The sequence below is a fragment of the Rattus norvegicus genome, chromosome 3, assembly GCF_036323735.1.
Source record: "Rattus norvegicus strain BN/NHsdMcwi chromosome 3, GRCr8, whole genome shotgun sequence".
Classification (NCBI taxonomy): domain Eukaryota; kingdom Metazoa; phylum Chordata; class Mammalia; order Rodentia; family Muridae; genus Rattus; species Rattus norvegicus.
In genome coordinates this window covers 113,284,565-113,301,382 of record NC_086021.1, presented here as the reverse complement: position 1 = coordinate 113,301,382, position 16,818 = coordinate 113,284,565, and the positions used below count along the sequence as shown (strand labels likewise).

General features: G+C 41.4%; 1 pseudogene across 1 annotated transcript in view; it reads right to left on the bottom strand.

The window, feature by feature from the left end:
* Nucleotides 1-16,818, bottom strand: part of Dcdc1-ps1 (doublecortin domain containing 1, pseudogene 1) — a 410,625-nt pseudogene that overhangs the window by 50,035 nt on the left and 343,772 nt on the right. The window contains exons 24-26 of the transcript NR_175340.2: nt 12,492-12,584; nt 10,387-10,486; nt 977-1,112 (exon numbers count right to left, since the gene is read on the bottom strand). The product of NR_175340.2 is annotated as a doublecortin domain containing 1, pseudogene 1 (transcript). The remainder of the gene's footprint in view (nt 1-976; nt 1,113-10,386; nt 10,487-12,491; nt 12,585-16,818) is intronic.

Below are 16,818 nucleotides of genomic sequence, written 5' to 3'. Positions count from 1 at the left end.
TGACTATTCACAAGAGTACTACCAATGGCTAACAGTCTGCTGACCGGGCTCTCTCCCCAAACGTCATTGACAGTTTTTGACACTCAAATGCCATACTATCCTAAGATGACAACCACATAATTCACAATGCACACTTTCCCACAAGCCTTTCCCTCCTACTTAGTGTACAAAGAGTTGAAGTTCAGTGTTGACCTGTGGGGACAGAGGTAAAAGTAGACCTATTTCACCATGTTGCCTCACTGTGGAAACGCTAGGGAGACATCAGTACTCTGTGGCATGATCTCTCATGGTTACATGCATATGGGTTTGGCTTTCTGAAGATGCAGCTATGACCTATGATTTGCCAACATGCTTTCTGGCAACTTCCTAAATTGGTTGATAAATAAGGGTGAGATGGCTCTCTAGCTAAGACTTCAGAGGTAACCCAGAGGCCACTGCCTGGTTTCAGAAAGCAAGACAGAGCAGGAAGCAGGCTTAGCCAGGCAGGAAGAACAGAGGCCACTCAAAATACTATCTGGGCCAAATGAATGAATACAAGTTACCCCAGACATAGACTCCAGCCTAGGAACCCAGACACAAGAGGATCTACATCCTAAATTTTTTCCTCTCAGCCAACTGGGGCTCTGCAAACCGAGAAGTCCTAAATCCCTCCCTAAGAGATTGATTACATAAACAGATGGTACAACGTTAAGACATGATTGGTCATTTAATCCTTTTTCCTTGATGAGAATGCATGGGGCTCACAAATACCTATATATCTGTAAAAGAGAAAAGAGATTATGTTGAGTTTTTAAAATCTCTTTGCTTTTGCAAAGTATATTAGTAACAAAACATGCAGCCCTGTTAAATATACTTTAATAAATGAGGCTAAAGAGCTAAATAGCAAAATGCTTACTTAAGTAAACATAATTTTTTAATAGAAAGCAATATCATGAGGTATGTTAGGACATCAAAGTTAGATAACTTCAAAGCTTACCTTCCACCTTGTGCATGCTGCAAAAGGTTTTAATCTTGGAAATGTCTAACTCAAGGCTCCTTAGGAAGACTTGCTTTTTCTGTTGAGCAATGGAGAGGTCAGGATTGATCCAGTGTTCTCCACATGAAACATATACCTATCAAAGACATGAGTTGGGAGATGGTGTGTAAGGAGTCGAAGCACCTTAATATAGGAACTATTGTAGCAACTGGAACACTGTACAGTGGGAGAACGGCCAACACGCAGTGTCATGGGATACCACCCAGTAATGAGAAAGAAGGAATTGCTGAGAAAGGCCGTGATTCTGCAGAGTACATGGAGGGAGGCAAAGTCTAAACTTTGTGTTGTCAGACACCAGGCCTCTTCCGTGTTTGCCAGTGGATGCTCGCTTTTCACACAACACAGAGCAGCAAAAGTGAGTGCCTCACCCTTTGCGCCACTCCTATTCGTCTGGAGTCACTTATAAATAAAAGGCTTTCAAGTAAGTTTTCTAAGATCAGAGCAAAGAGAGGACCGAAATGCAGGTGTAGTCAAAGGCTGCCAAACTGTGACAATGGCCAGTGTGGGCTGCTGGGCCTTTCTGTAAGTGCAGCTTTACTGGGGAAGAGGCTTGCCCATTTGCTGGAATGCAGTCGATTGGTGGTGTTTCAGTGGAGACCACACAGTCACTGCAGCCTAAGATCTTCACTAACAGCCCCTTCCTGGAAAAGAGATTAGAATCCCTTGTATAAATGGACTTGTAGTATATATAAACATGAAAATATTAATGTAGGCTAGAGACCTGGGTAGCAGTTCAGAACATGTACCACGCGTGCAGGGCTAGGATCCCAGCATCCAAAATGAACTCATCCCCACCTGTAAATTTGCTCAAGGAGAGACAACACCTTCTTATGGATTCCAGAGAAACTGTACATATGTGTACAAATCCACAGAGAGACAACACACAGACACACAGATACACACACACTGACAAATCCATGTTTTCTATTTGTATGCATATGCTTTTAAGGCTGGTCACTTTGAATTAGATAACCAATAGGGCGCTCATCCCTGGGAGAGGTTAATTCTCCCTCTCATAGCAGTCATTAGTTGTCTGAAGTTCCTTGTCCAGGCACAGGATCCCATGAAATTGTTCTTCCATGTTAACATGTCAGGTGATACTGCCTTTGCTCTGGTCTTGTTTATGCATATGCACATAAAAATCCATATTTGTATTAACAATAATTGTATAGAGAAGCTCTATTTTGGTGTTATTTTTATTTCCTTTGGATTTTTTTTATTTATTTACATTTCAAATGTTATCCCCTTTCCTGGTTTACCACCCATAGATCCACTCTCCAATTCCTCTGCCCCCTTCTTCTATGAGGGTATTCTCTCACCCATCCACCCACCCCTTACCACCTCCCCGCCCTGACATTCCCTTATACTGGGGGATCCAGTCTTGGCTGGACCAAGGGCTTCTCCTCCCATTGGTGCCCAACAAGGCACCATGACTCCTCGGCTACATATGGAGCTGGAGCCATGGGTCTGTCCATGTGTACTCTCTCGATGGTGGTTTAGTCCCTGGGAACTCTGGTTGGTTGGTATTGTTGTTCTTATGGGGTTGTAAACCCCTTCAGCTCCCTCAATCTTTTCTCTAACTCCTCTAATGGGCACCCCATTCTCAGTTCAACGGTTGGCTGTGAACATTCCCCTCTGTATTGTCAGGCTGTGGCAGAGCCTCTCAGGAGACAGCTATATCAGGCTCCTGTCAGCATGCACTTCTTGGGATCCCCAATAGAGACTGGGTTTAGTGGCTGGATCCCCAGGTGGGGTAGTCTCTGAATGGGCATTCTCTCAGTCTCTGTTCCAAACTTTGTCTCTGTATTTTCTTCTATGAATATTTTTATCCCCCTTTCTAAGAAGGACTGAAGCATCCACACTTTGGTTGTCCTTCTTCTTGAGCTTCATGTGGTCTGTGGATTGTATTTTGGGTAATTCGAGCCTTTGGGCTAACATTCATGTATCAGTGAGTGTATATCATGTGTATTTTTTTGTTTTTGTTTTTGTTTTTTTGTGATTGGGTTACCTCACTCACAATGATATTTTCTAGTTCCATCCATTTGCCTATGAATTTCATGGTGTGCAGCTTTCAGACTCTCAAGAGGTCCTTAGATTACAAAGCACTACCTTTTGGTTTTGTTTTTGGTTTGCTTTGGTCTTATCTGTCTGTTTGTGTGTGAGTGTGTGTGTGTGTGTGTCTGTGTGTGTGTGTGTGTGTGTGTGTGTGTGTGTGTGTGTGTGTGTGTGTGCATGCATGGTCCATGTCCAACTTCAAGAGTTGGTAATATATTATGAGCTTTGTTCTTTATTCAAAGAGCTTCAGGCATCAGTCAGGGCAAGCAATGTTTTTTGTTTTGTTTGTTTTTTTGCCTAAGCTAATAACTCTAATTTCACAATGGGGGAAAAGACTAAGTTGTATAAGACCTTCTATTTCTCAGCTCACTCTAGGCTCCAAATAGAGTTTAAAAAAAAACAACCAGTGGCATATTTGTTTGATGCTGTTGAAGTGGACATATTGTAAGGAAAGTTAAGAAAGCTTATTTCAAAAAAACAAGAAAGTCAGGAAATTAGTCATTTAGTAAAGAAACAAATAATTATATTGTATAGACTTAAAAAGATTCAAGGGTCTAATTCTTCAGCAACAGAGGTAGAAATCAGAAGTGAATACTTAGCCTGCCTTAGGTTCTGTGCTGGAGAAAAGGGTATCTTTGAAAAAAAGGCTCAATAATCATATATTTATTTATCATATTTAGTCATGCAGGTCCAGTCCACTGCCTAGGAAGGCAGCAATGCTATTGATTAGCATTTGATGTTTTTTTCCATCTTTATTAAATTGGGTATTCCTTATTTACATTTCAAATGTTATTCCCTTTCCCAGTTTCCAGACCAACATCCCCCTAATCCCTCCATCTCTCCTTCTATATGGTGTTCTCCTCCACATCCTTCCCCCACTAACACCCTCCCCCAAGAATCCCATTCACTGGGGGTCCAGCCTTGGCAGGAACAAGGGCTTCCCCTTCCACTGGTGCCCTTACTAGGCTATTCATTGCTACCTATGAAGTTGAAGTCTAAGGTCAGTCCATGTATAGTCTTTGGGTAGTGGCTTAGTCCCTGGAAGCTCTGGTTGGTTGGTATTGTTGTTCATATGGGGTCTCAAGCCCTTTCAGCTCTTTCAGTCCTTTCTCTGATTCCTTCAACGGGGGTCCCGTTCTCAGTTCGGTGGTTTGGTGCTGACCTATGTATTTGCCGTTTTCTGGCTGTGTCTCTCAGGAGAGATCTACATCCAGTTCCTGTTGGCCTGCACTTCTTTGCTTTATCCATCTTATCTAGTTTGGTGGCTGTATATGTATGGGCCACATGTGGGGCAGGCTCTGAATGGGAATTCCTTCAGCCTCTGTTCTAAACTTTGCCTCCCTATACCCTCCTAAGGGTATTCTTGTTCCCCGTTTAAAGAAGGAGTGAAGCATCTGCATTTTGGTCATACTTCTTGAGTTTCATGTGTTCTGTGCATCTAGGGTAATTTGAGCATTTGGGCTAATATCCACTTATCAATGAGTGCTTACCATGTGTGTTTTTCTGTGATTGGGATGATATTTTCCAGTTGCATTCATTTGCCTATGAATTTCATAAAGTCACTGGTTTTGATAGCTGAGTAGTATTCCATTGTGTAGATGTACCACATTTTCTGTATCCATTCCTCTGTTGAAGAGCATCTGGGTTCTTTCCAACTTCTGGCTATTATAAATAAGGCTGCTATAGACATAGGGGAGCATGTGTCTTTGTTATATGTTGGAGCATCTTTTGGGTATATAACCAAGAGAGGTATAGCTGGGTCCTCAGGTAGTTCAATGTCCAATTTTCTAAGGAACCTCCAGACTGATTTCCAGAATGGTTGTACCAGTCTGCAATCCCAACAATAATGGAGAAGTGTTCTTCTTTCTCCACATCCTCACCAGCATCTGCTGTTGCCAGAGTTTTTGATCTTAGCCATTCCAACTGGTATGAGGTGAAATCTCAGGGTTGTTTTGATTTGCATTTCCCTTATGACTAAAGATGTTGAACATTTCTTTAGGTGTTTCTCAGCCATTCGGCATTCCTCAGCTGTGAATTCTTTGTTTAACTCTGAACCCCATTTTTTAATAGGGTTATTTGTCTCTCTGCAGTCTAACTTCGTGAGTTCTTTGTATATTTTGGATATAAGCCCTCTCTATCAGTTGTAGGACTGGTAAAGATCTTTTCTCAATCTGTTGGTTGACATTTTGTCATAACAACAGTGTCCTTTGCCTTACAGAAGCTTTGTAGTTTTATGAGATCCCATTTGTGGATTCTTGATATTAGACCATAAGCCATTGGTGGTTTGTTCAGGAAATTTTCTCCAGGACCCATGTGTTCGAGATTCTTCCCCACTTTTTCTTCAATTAGTTTGAGTGTATCTGGTTTGATGTGGAGGTCCTTGATCTGCTTGGACTTAAGCTTTGTACAGGTTGATAAGAATGGATCAATCTGCATTCTTCTACATGTTGCCCTCCAGTTGAACCAGCACCATTTGCTGAAAATCCTCTTTTTTCCATTGGATGCTTTTGGCTCCTTTGTCAAAAATCAAGTGACCATAGGTGCGTGGGTTCATTTCTGGGTCTTCAATTCTATTCCACTGGTCTATCTGCCTGTCTCTGTACCAATACCATACAGTTTTTCTCACTATTGCTCTGTAATATTGCTTGAGTTCAGGTACAGTGATTCCCCCAGAAGTCCTTTTGTTGTTGAGGATAGCTCTAGCTATCCTGGGTTTTTTGTTATTCCAGATGAATTTGCAAATTGTTCTGTCTAACTCTCTGAAGAATTGGACGGGAATTTTGATGGGCATTGCATTGAATCTGTAGACCGCTTTTGGTAAAATGGCCATTTTTACTATCCATGAGCACATGGGAGATCTTTCCATCTTCCAAGATCTTCTTCAATTTCTTTCTTCAGAAGCTTGATGTTCTTATTATACAGATTTTTACTTGCTTGGTTAAAATCATCCAGATGTATTTTGTATTATTTGGGACTATTATGAAGGGTGTCATTTCCCTAATTTCTTTCTCAGCTTGCTTCTCTTTTGTGTAGAGGAAGGCCACTTATTTATTTGAGTTAATTTTATACCCAGCCACTTTGCTGAAGGTGTTTATCAGGTTTAGTATTTCTCTGGTGGAAATTTTAGGATCACTTAAATATACTATCATGTCATCTGCAAATAGTGATATTTTGACTTCTTCCTTTCCAATCTTATCCCTTTGATCTCCCTTTGTTGTCTGATTGCTCTGGCTAGAACTTCAAGAACTATATTGAATAAGTAGGGAGAGAGTGGGCAGCCTTGTCTAGTTCCTGATTTTAGTGGGATTGCTTCAAGTTTCTCTCAATTTAGCTTAATGTTAGCTACTAGTTTGCTGTATATGGCTTTTACTATGTTTAGGTATGGGCCTTGAATTCCTGTTCTTTCCAGGACGTTTATCAAGAAGGGGTGTTGAATTTTGTCAAATGCTTTCTCAGCACCTAATGAAATGATCATGTGGTTTTACCTTTCAGTTTGTTTATATAGTGGATTATGTTGATGGTTTTCCGTATATTAAACCATCCGTGCATCCTTGGAATGAAGCCTACTTGATCATGGTGAATGATTGTTTTGATGTGCTCTTGGATTCGGTTTGCCAGAATTTTATTGAGTATTTTTGCGTCGATATTCATAAGGGAAATTGGTCTGAAGTTCTCTTTCTTTGTTGGGTCTTTGTGTGGTTTAGGTATCAGAACAATTGTAGCTTCATAGAAGGAATTCGGTAGTGCTCCATCTGTTTCAATTTTGTGGAATAGTTTGGATTGTATTGGTATGAGGTCTTCTATGAAGGTCTGGTTGAATTCTTCACGGAACCCATCTGGACCTGGGCTCTTTTTGATTGGGAGACTTTTAATGACTGCTTCTATTTCTTTAGGAGTTTTGGTGTTGTTTAAATGGTTTATCTGTTCCTGATTTAACTTTGGTACCTGGTATCTGTCAAGGAAATTGTCCATTTCCTCCTGATTTTCAAGTTTTGTTGAATATAGGCTTTTGTAGTAGGATATGATGATTTTTTGAATTTCCTCTGGCTCTGTTGTTATGTCTCCCTTTTCATTTCTGATATTGTTAATTTGGACAGACTCTCTGTGTCCTCTGTTTTGTCTGGCTAAGGGTTTATCTATCTTGTTGATTTTCTCAAAGAACCAGATTTTGGTTCTGTTGATGCCTTGTATAGTCCTTTTTGTTTCTACTTGGTTGATTTCAGCTCTGAGTTTGATTATTTCCTGCCTTCCACTCCTCCTGGGTATATTTGCTTCTTTTTGTTCTAGAGCTTTTAGGTGTGCTGTCAAGCTGCTGACATATGCTCTCTCCTGTTTCTTTCTGCAGGCACTCAGAGCTATGACTTTTCCTCTTAGCACAGCTTTCATTGTGTCCCATAAGTTTGGGTATGTTGTACCTTCATTTTCATTAAATTCTAAGAAGTCTTTAATTTCTTTCCTTATTTCTTCCTCAACCAGGATATCGTTGAGTAGAGCATTGTTCAACTTTCATGTATATGTGGGCATTCTTTCCTTACTGTTATTGAAGACCAGCTTTAGCCTGTGGTCATCTGATAGGACACATGGGATTATTTCTATCTGTCTGTATTTGTTAAGGCCTGTTTTATGACCGATTATATGGTTAATTTTGGAGAAAGTACCATGAGGTGGTGAGAAGAGGGTATATCCTTTTGTTTTAGGATAGAATGTTCTATAAATATCTGTTAAGTCCATTTGGTACATGACTTCTCTTAGTCTGTCTATGTCTCTGTTTAATTTCTGTTTCCATGATCTGTCCATTGATGAGAGTGGGGTGTTGAAATCTCCTACTATTATTGTGTGAGGTGCAATGTGTGCTTTGTGCTTTAGTAAGGTTTCTTTTATGTATGTAGGTGCCCTTGTATTTGGGGCATAGATATTTAGGATTGAGAATTCATCTTGGATTTTTCCTTTGATGAGTATGAAGTGTTCTTCCTTATCTTTTTTGATGACTTTTGGTTGGAAATTGATTTTATTTGATATTAGAATGGCTACTCCAGCTTGCTTCTTCTGACCATTTGCTTGGAAAGTTGTTTTCCAGCCTTTCACTCTGAGGTAGTGTCTGTCTTTGTCTCTGAGGTGTGTTTCCTGTAGGCAGCAGAATGCAGGGTCCTCATTGCGTATCCAGTTTGTTAATCTATGTCTTTTTATTGGGGAATTGAGGCCATTGATATTGAGAGATATTAAGGAATAGTGATTATTGCTTCCCTTTATATTCATATTTGGATGTGAGGTTATGTTTGTGTGCTTTCATTCTCTTTGTTTTGTTGCAAGATGATTAGTTTCTTGCTTTTTCTAGGGTGTAGCTTACCTCCTTATATTGGGCTTTACCATTTATTATTCTTTGTAGAGCTGGATTTGTAGAAAGATATTGTGTAAATTTGGTTTTGTCATGGAATATCTTGGTTTCTCTGTCTATGTTAATTGAGAGTTTTACCAGATACAGTAACCTTGGCTGGCATTTGTGTTCTCTTAGGGTCTGTATGACATCTGTCCAGGATCTTCTGGCTTTCATATGCTCTGGTGAGAAGTCTGGTGTAATTCTGATAGGTCTACCTTTATATGTTGCTTGACCTTTTTCCCTTACTGCTTTTAATATTCTTTCTTTGTTTTGTGCATTTGGTGTTTTGCCTATTATTTGATGGGAGGAGTTTCTTTTCTGGCCCAATCTATTTGGAGTTCTGCAGGCTTCTTGTATGTTTATGGGCGTCTTTTTCTTTAGGTTAGGGAAATTTCTTCTATGATTTTTTTTGAAGATACTGGTCCTTTGAGTTGGGAGTCTTCACTCTTTTCTATACCTATTATCCTTAGGTTTGATCTTCTCATTGTGTCCTGGATTTCCTTTATGTTTTCGGCCAGTATCTTTTTCTGTTTTACATTATCTTTGATAGTTGAGTTGATGATTCCTATGGAATCTTCTGCTCCTGAGATTCTCTCTTCTATCTCTTGTATTCTGTTGGTGATGCTTGTATCTATGGATCCTCCGTCATCATGATCAAACATGATTTTAAATCTAGATTTTGCTTTTCTGGTGTGTTTGGATATTCAGTATTTGCTTTGGTGGGAGAATTGGGCTCTGATGATGCCATGTAGTCTTGGTTTCTGTTGCTTGGGTTCCTGCGCTTGCCTCTTGCCTTCAGGTTGTCTCTGGTATTATGTTGTTTTGCTATTTCTGACAGTGGCTTGACCGTCCTGTAGGCCTGTGTGTCAGGAGTGTTGTAGACTTGTTTTCCTGTTTTCTTTCAGTCAGTTATTGGAACAGAATGTTCTGCTTTTTGGTGTGCAGTCGATCTTGTCCACTGGCTTTCAGCTGTCCCTGTGAGTGGGAACCAGAAGGGCCTGCCCCTACTTCTCCTGGGTCCCTGCGCCCAGAGGGGCCGGATGGTGCTAGGCGCTTTCCTCTAGAGTCAGAAAAGTGGGCAGAGAGTAGTCTCCACTGGTTTCCCAGGTGTGTCTGCCCCTCTAAAGGTGTAGCTCTCCCTCCCACAGAATTTGGGTGCAGGGAGCTGTTTGACCGGGTCCATTTGGATCTGGGCACAGTCTGGACTGCAGGGCTCCTGCAACTTGACTGCCCCTATCTTTCTGTGCCCAGAGGGCCTATACAGTTTCCTCTTGGACCAGGGAAGTGGGCAAAGTGGGCAGAAGTGGTGGTCTCTCCTCCCCTGAAGTCTCAGGATTGCCCACATGTCTAGGTGATCATCTCTCTCTCCCACGGGGTTTGGGAGCAGGGAGCTGAGGGCTGGGATCATCCAGGTTCGGGCGCCAGCTAGAAACTGGAATTTTCCAGTCCCAGAGGAATTTTGCCTTTGTGTGTCCTGAGTCCACCAGGCAGGTAACTTGGAGCAGAAAACTTGGTCTTCCCTCTGGTCTTGGGCCTGAGGTCATTCCTCGGGGCTAGGTTTCAGCTCCCCATGAGGGCAGCAACCAGAAGGGCCTGCCCCTACTTCTGGGTCCCTGTGCACAGGGTGCCCTGATGGGGCTAAATGTTTTCCTCTAGAGTCAGAAATGTGGGCAGAGTGTAGTCTCCTCTGGTTTCCCAGGCATGTCTGCCCCTCTGAAGGTCTAGCTCTCCTTCCCACAGGATTTGGGTGCAGGTAGCTGTTTGATTGGGCGCATTTGATGTTTTTTGATGACTGACTCCTTTGTGGGAATTCTAGAAAGAATATGAATGGCAAGCCTAGAAGCCTCACATTGAAGGATGTTTCCCTTTACTTATTCTCATTGATTAAATATCCAGTTCCACACCCTGCCTCAGTTACCAGTTCATCTCTCTGTAGGTCTTCCAGGGAAAAAAGTTCCTTCCCTTTTTCACTGAAAAGTCTCCGAGCAGCAGAAGGTAAATTCAAAACTTTGGTGCACCTGTAACAAGAGACATATAACTTGATTATGCATACATAAAGCTTCAGTGGTAAAGTAAGAGAGCAGAAGGAACCAAGGCCTGGCCATTAGTAGTGACTCAAGAATGAGGTCCTAGGTTCAGTCTTTTAACTCTCAGTTCCTGTCTCTGGTTTATGGACTAGATGGGAGACCTACAACATAACCTGAGGTTCAGAAAATGCCATGGAGGAGGGGGCAGGAGGATTGTAAGAGTCAAAGAACAGAACACACACTAAGATAGTGTCGTCCAGACACAGTCATGATGCTGCATTCATGAATCATCATCAATAGCATGGTTGCTTAAACCATGCCTGCATAATGAATGACCACACCAATTAACATGCATACCTGCATAATGAATGACTACACCAAATAACATGCATACCTGCATAATGAATGACCACACCAATTAACATGCCAACATGGATGTGAGGAGTTCCAAAAGATACCCCTCCCCTTAGATGAAGAGTTATTGGCTATCCATGGCTGATGAGCATTTTCTCCAGAGATGGGCCCCACAGATAGGCTATTTAATCCCAAGTTTAGTCATCACAAATCATAAACACATGTTCATATGAGAAAGACTAAAGGGACTCAGAAGGCGTGTGTGTGTGTGTGTGTGTGTGTGTGTGTGTGTGTGTGTATGTGTGTGTGTGGGTAAGAAGAATAATTACAGAAGAACAGAGAAGAAAGCTCATAAACTTGACAGAGGAGAAGAGGAGTTGCGGGGAGAAGGAAGGTGGAAATGAAATAAGGGTTGGGGGATCTGATGAGCCTGGAAAAGAAGAGATGAGCAGCTTGAAGGTATTTGGGATTCTGGAATAACAAATCTGAGTTTCTATTCACGGGCAGCAAGAGGTATTGGAGCATAGGCGTCTATTCACTGAAGATATTGGAGCATAGGCGTGTTGCCCTTAGCCATACCTAAACCCTAGGGAAGGAGAAATAGGGCTAACAGCGGTGCTGGGCCGGATCCTAAGCAGTGCGGTTGTGATGAAGAATGTCTTGTCATGCACTGCTGATACTAACAGGTACCACTGTGTGAGTTAGAGATGATTCTGTGCTTCTTAGCAAGACTCGTATGAGGAGCAGTTCTAACTCATATTTCCTACCTCGGCTTGCAGCAATTAAAAAGTAAGGAGACCAGTTATTTCTTTCAGGGGGATCTTGAAAAGAAATAAGCCAGTAAGAAGTACATCATCTCATCTCCAGCTGATGGACCAGCTGATACTGAGTGAGCTCCCTCACTCACAGCAGCTGGTGGGATCACCCTGCTTCTTCTGCTTGATACCAAAAGAGCTACACCAATGCCATCTCACTTCCTTGGACATATGTGAACTTACAGTGCAGCCTGTGGTACACCAGCTTCTGGTCCCTCACTCATATTTCTTTAGAGTGAATGTTTACCTGTGGGAGCATGTTGCTCTATGAGAGTTGGGTCACGGAGGAGGACTGGGTGGCTAATTACTCTTCCTTTATCCTTTACCTGTTTTGGAGTCCTAGTTTTAGTGCTAAATTTGACCCATCTGGGAAGTTTGTGGAGGGCTAAGGTAAGGAGTTTTCTGTGCACTCTTTCCTCTTACCAGTTTGAAGCTAGCCAACATCAAAGCACGGAGCAAAGAGTAACTGGTTTCTAAAACCTAATAATGAGTGTGTCTTCTGAAGGCAGATCACCTAGAGTCAAATGTCAAGCCTCTTTTACTCTTGTTTCTGGAATTTCCAATTGAATTTTGAGATTGTATAGCTTTGACTTCCTATTACATCACAAGTGAGTGTGCATGCATGTGCACGCATCCATGCACAGACACACACAGACACACACACACACACACACACACACACAACACACACACACACACGATTAAATTGTCTATAATCATTGTATTTACAACTTATATAAAGATATGTTTTTGTGCTATGGGGTAAGCATGACCACTCAAGCATTCACACACAAAACACCTTTGCATTTCAAAGAGTAAGCATTTACCTCTCCAAAAGATGGTGAAATTCAATCTGGTATCTTTCTGTTTCAGAATAGTTCATGGCATGGCTTTTCTCTTTCCTTTCAGCATTAACATTTCTGAAACAAATAATTTGAGATGCATTCATGGTACTTGACATTTGATTAGCATCAGCATGTCTTAATAGCATATCCTAACGTGTGGATAAGCGGTGAGACCTAAACTTATCACAGTTTGCTCCCAATAATCTACCTCTATTTAAAAGACAAAATTTCAAATTTTAACGTACTTAAATATTAAGCTTCACATTTCGTAATTAAATAAAAGTTCATACTGTATACTCGATGATATGGTATGTTAAATAAACATGTATTCTTTGAGAGATTTATGTAAGAAAATCTATCTGCATTAATTCGTTCCTTTTCTTACAGTGCTAAACACTCAGAAATGTAAATTTCTTTACTTCAAAAAACAGACTGTTGAGGCTTGCCCCTCTAGCATAGCTGCAGCCATTTTGTTCCATGCCTGTCAGCCATTTTGTATTGTTGCTATAATATGTCTGTCTCGGTCATTGACACAGAAAAATAACTTGTCTCAGAGCAGGGGCATGCTGTCCCCATAACCTACTATGTTCTGTATGTTATGCGGTTTGCTAATCTTTTTTTTTTTTATTAACTTGAGTATTTCTTATATACATTTCGAGTGTTATTCCCTTTCCCGGTTTCCGGGCAAACATCCCCCTCCCCCCTCCCCTTCCTTATGGGTGTTCCCCTCCCAACCCTCCCCCCATTGCCGCCCTCCCCCCATAGACTAGTTCACTGGGGGTTCAGTCTTAGTAGGACCCAGGGCTTCCCCTTCCACTGGTGCTCTTACTAGGATATTCATTGCTACTTATGAGGTCAGAGTCCAGGGTCAGTCCATGTATAGTCTTTAGGTAGTGGCTTAGTCCCTGGAAGATCTGGTTGCTTGGCATTGTTGTACATATGGGGTCTCGAGCCCCTTCTTTTTTTTTCTTTTCTTTTTTTATTTTTTATTAACTTGAGTATTTCTTATATACATTTCGAGTGTTATTCCCTTTCCCGGTTTCTGGGCAAACATCCCCCTCCCCCCTCCCCTTCCTTATGGGTGTTCCCCTCCCAACCCTCCCCCCATTGCCGCCCTCCCCCCATAGACTAGTTCACTGGGGGTTCAGTCTTAGCAGGACCCAGGGCTTCCCCTTCCACTGGTGCTCTTACTAGGATATTCATTGCTACCTATGGGGTCAGAGTCCAGGGTCAGTCCATGTATAGTCTTTAGGTAGTGGCTTAGTCCCTGGAAGCTCTGGTTGCTTGGCATTGTTGTACTTTTGGGGTCTCGAGCCCCTTCAAGCTCTTCCAGTTCTTTCTCTGATTCCTTCAACAGGGGACCTATTCTCAGTTCAGTGGTTTGCTGCTGGCATTCGCCTCTGTATTTGCTGTATTCTGGCTGTGTCTCTCAGGAGCGATCTACATCCGGCTCCTGTCAGTCTGCACGTCTTTGCTTCATCCATCTTGTCTAATTGGGTGGCTGTATAAGTATGGGCCACATGTGGGGCAGGCTCTGAATGGGTGTTCCTTCAGTCTCTGTTTTAATCTTTGCCTCTCCCTTCCCTGCCAAGGGTATTCTTTTTCCTCATTTAAAGAAGGAGTGAAGCATTCACATTTTGATCATCCGTCTTGAGTTTCATTTGTTCTAGGCATCTAGGGTAATTCAAGCATTTGGGCTAATAGCCACTTATCAATGAGTGCATACCATGTATGTCTTTCTGTGATTGGGTTAGCTCACTCAGGATGATATTTTCCAGTTCCAACCATTTGCCTACGAATTTCATAAAGTCGTTGTTTTTGATAGCTGAGTAATATTCCATTGTGTAGATGTACCACATTTTCTGTATCCATTCCTCTGTTGAAGGGCATCTGGGTTCTTTCCAGTTTCTGGCTATTATAAATAAGGCTGCGATGAACATAGTGGAGCACGTGTCTCTTTTATATGTTGAGGCATCTTTTGGGTATATGCCCAAGAGAGGTATAGCTGGATCCTCAGGCAGTTCAATGTCCAATTTTCTGAGGAACCTCCAGACTGATTTCCAGAATGGTTGTACCAGTCTGCAATCCCACCAACAATGGAGGAGTGTTCCTCTTTCTCCACATCCTCGCCAGCATCTGCTGTCACCTGAGTTTTTGATCTTAGCCATTCTCACTGGTGTGAGGTGAAATCTCAGGGTTGTTTTGATTTGCATTTCCCTTATGACTAAAGATGTTGAACATTTCTTTAGGTGTTTCTCAGCCATTCGGCATTCCTCAGCTGTGAATTCTTTGTTTAGCTCTGAACCCCATTTTTTAATAGGGTTATTTGTTTCCCTGCGGTCTAACTTCTTGAGTTCTTTGTATATTTTGGATATAAGGCCTCTATCTGTTGTAGGATTGGTAAAGATCTTTTCCCAATCTGTTGGTTGCCGTTTTGTCCTAACCACAGTGTCCTTTGCCTTACAGAAGCTTTGCAGTTTTATGAGATCCCATTTGTCGATTCTTGATCTTAGAGCATAAGCCATTGGTGTTTTGTTCAGGAAATTTTTTCCAGTGCCCATGTGTTCCAGATGCTTCCCTAGTTTTTCTTCTATTAGTTTGAGTGTGTCTGGTTTGATGTGGAGGTCCTTGATCCACTTGGACTTAAGCTTTGTACAGGGTGATAAGCATGGATCGATCTGCATTCTTCTACATGTTGCCCTCCAGTTGAACCAGCACCATTTGCTGAAAATGCTATCTTTTTTCCATTGGATGGTTTTGGCTCCTTTGTCAAAAATCAAGTGACCATAGGTGTGTGGGTTCATTTCTGGGTCTTCAATTCTATTCCATTGGTCTATCTGTCTGTCTCTGTACCAATACCATGCAGTTTTTATCACTATTGCTCTGTAATACTGCTTGAGTTCAGGGATAGTGATTCCCCCTGAAGTCCTTTTATTGTTGAGGATAGCTTTAGCTATCCTGGGTTTTTTGTTATTCCAGATGAATTTGCAAATTGTTCTGTCTAACTCTTTGAAGAATTGGATTGGTATTTTGATGGGGATTGCATTGAATCTGTAGATTGCTTTTGGTAAAATGGCCATTTTTACTATATTAATCCTGCCAATCCATGAGCATGGGAGATCTTTCCATCTTCTGAGGTCTTCTTCAATTTCTTTCCTCAGTGTCTTGAAGTTCTTATTGTACAGATCTTTTACTTGCTTGGTTAAAGTCACACCGAGGTACTTTATATTATTTGGGTCTATTATGAAGGGTGTCGTTTCCCTAATTTCTTTCTCGGCTTGTTTCTCTTTTGTATAGAGGAAGGCAACTGATTTATTTGAGTTAATTTTATACCCAGCCACTTTGCTGAAGTTGTTTATCAGCTTTAGTAGTTCTCTGGTGGAACTTTTGGGATCACTTATATATACTATCATGTCATCTGCAAATAGTGATATTTTGACCTCTTCTTTTCCGATCTGTATCCCCTTGACCTCCTTTTGTTGTCTGATTGCTCTGGCTAGAACTTCAAGAACTATATTGAATAAGTAGGGAGAGAGTGGGCAGCCTTGTCTAGTCCCTGATTTTAGTGGGATTGCTTCAAGTTTCTCTCCATTTAGTTTAATGTTAGCAACTGGTTTGCTGTATATGGCTTTTACTATGTTTAGGTATGGGCCTTGAATTCCTATTCTTTCCAGGACTTTTATCATGAAGGGGTGTTGAATTTTGTCAAATGCTTTCTCAGCATCTAATGAAATGATCATGTGGTTCTGTTCTTTCAGTTTGTTTATATAATGGATCACGTTGATGGTTTTCCGTATATTAAACCATCCCTGCATGCCTGGGATGAAGCCTACTTGATCATGGTGGATGATTGTTTTGATGTGCTCTTGAATTCGGTTTGCCAGAATTTTATTGAGTATTTTTGCGTCGATATTCATAAGGGAAATTGGTCTGAAGTTCTCTTTCTTTGTTGTGTCTTTGTGTGGTTTAGGTATAAGAGTAATTGTGGCTTCGTAGAAGGAATTCGGTAGTGCTCCATCTGTTTCAATTTTGTGGAATAGTTTGGATAATATTGGTATGAGGTCTTCTATGAAGGTTTGATAGAATTCTGCACTAAACCCGTCTGGACCTGGGCTCTTTTTGGTTGGGAGACCTTTAATGACTGCTTCTATTTCCTTAGGAGTTATGGGGTTGTTTAACTGGTTTATCTGTTCCTGATTTAACTTTGATACCTGGTATCTGTCTAGGAAATAGTCCATTTCCTGAAGATTTTCAAATTTTGTTGAATATAGGTTTTTATAGTAAGATCTGATGATTTTTTGAATTTCCT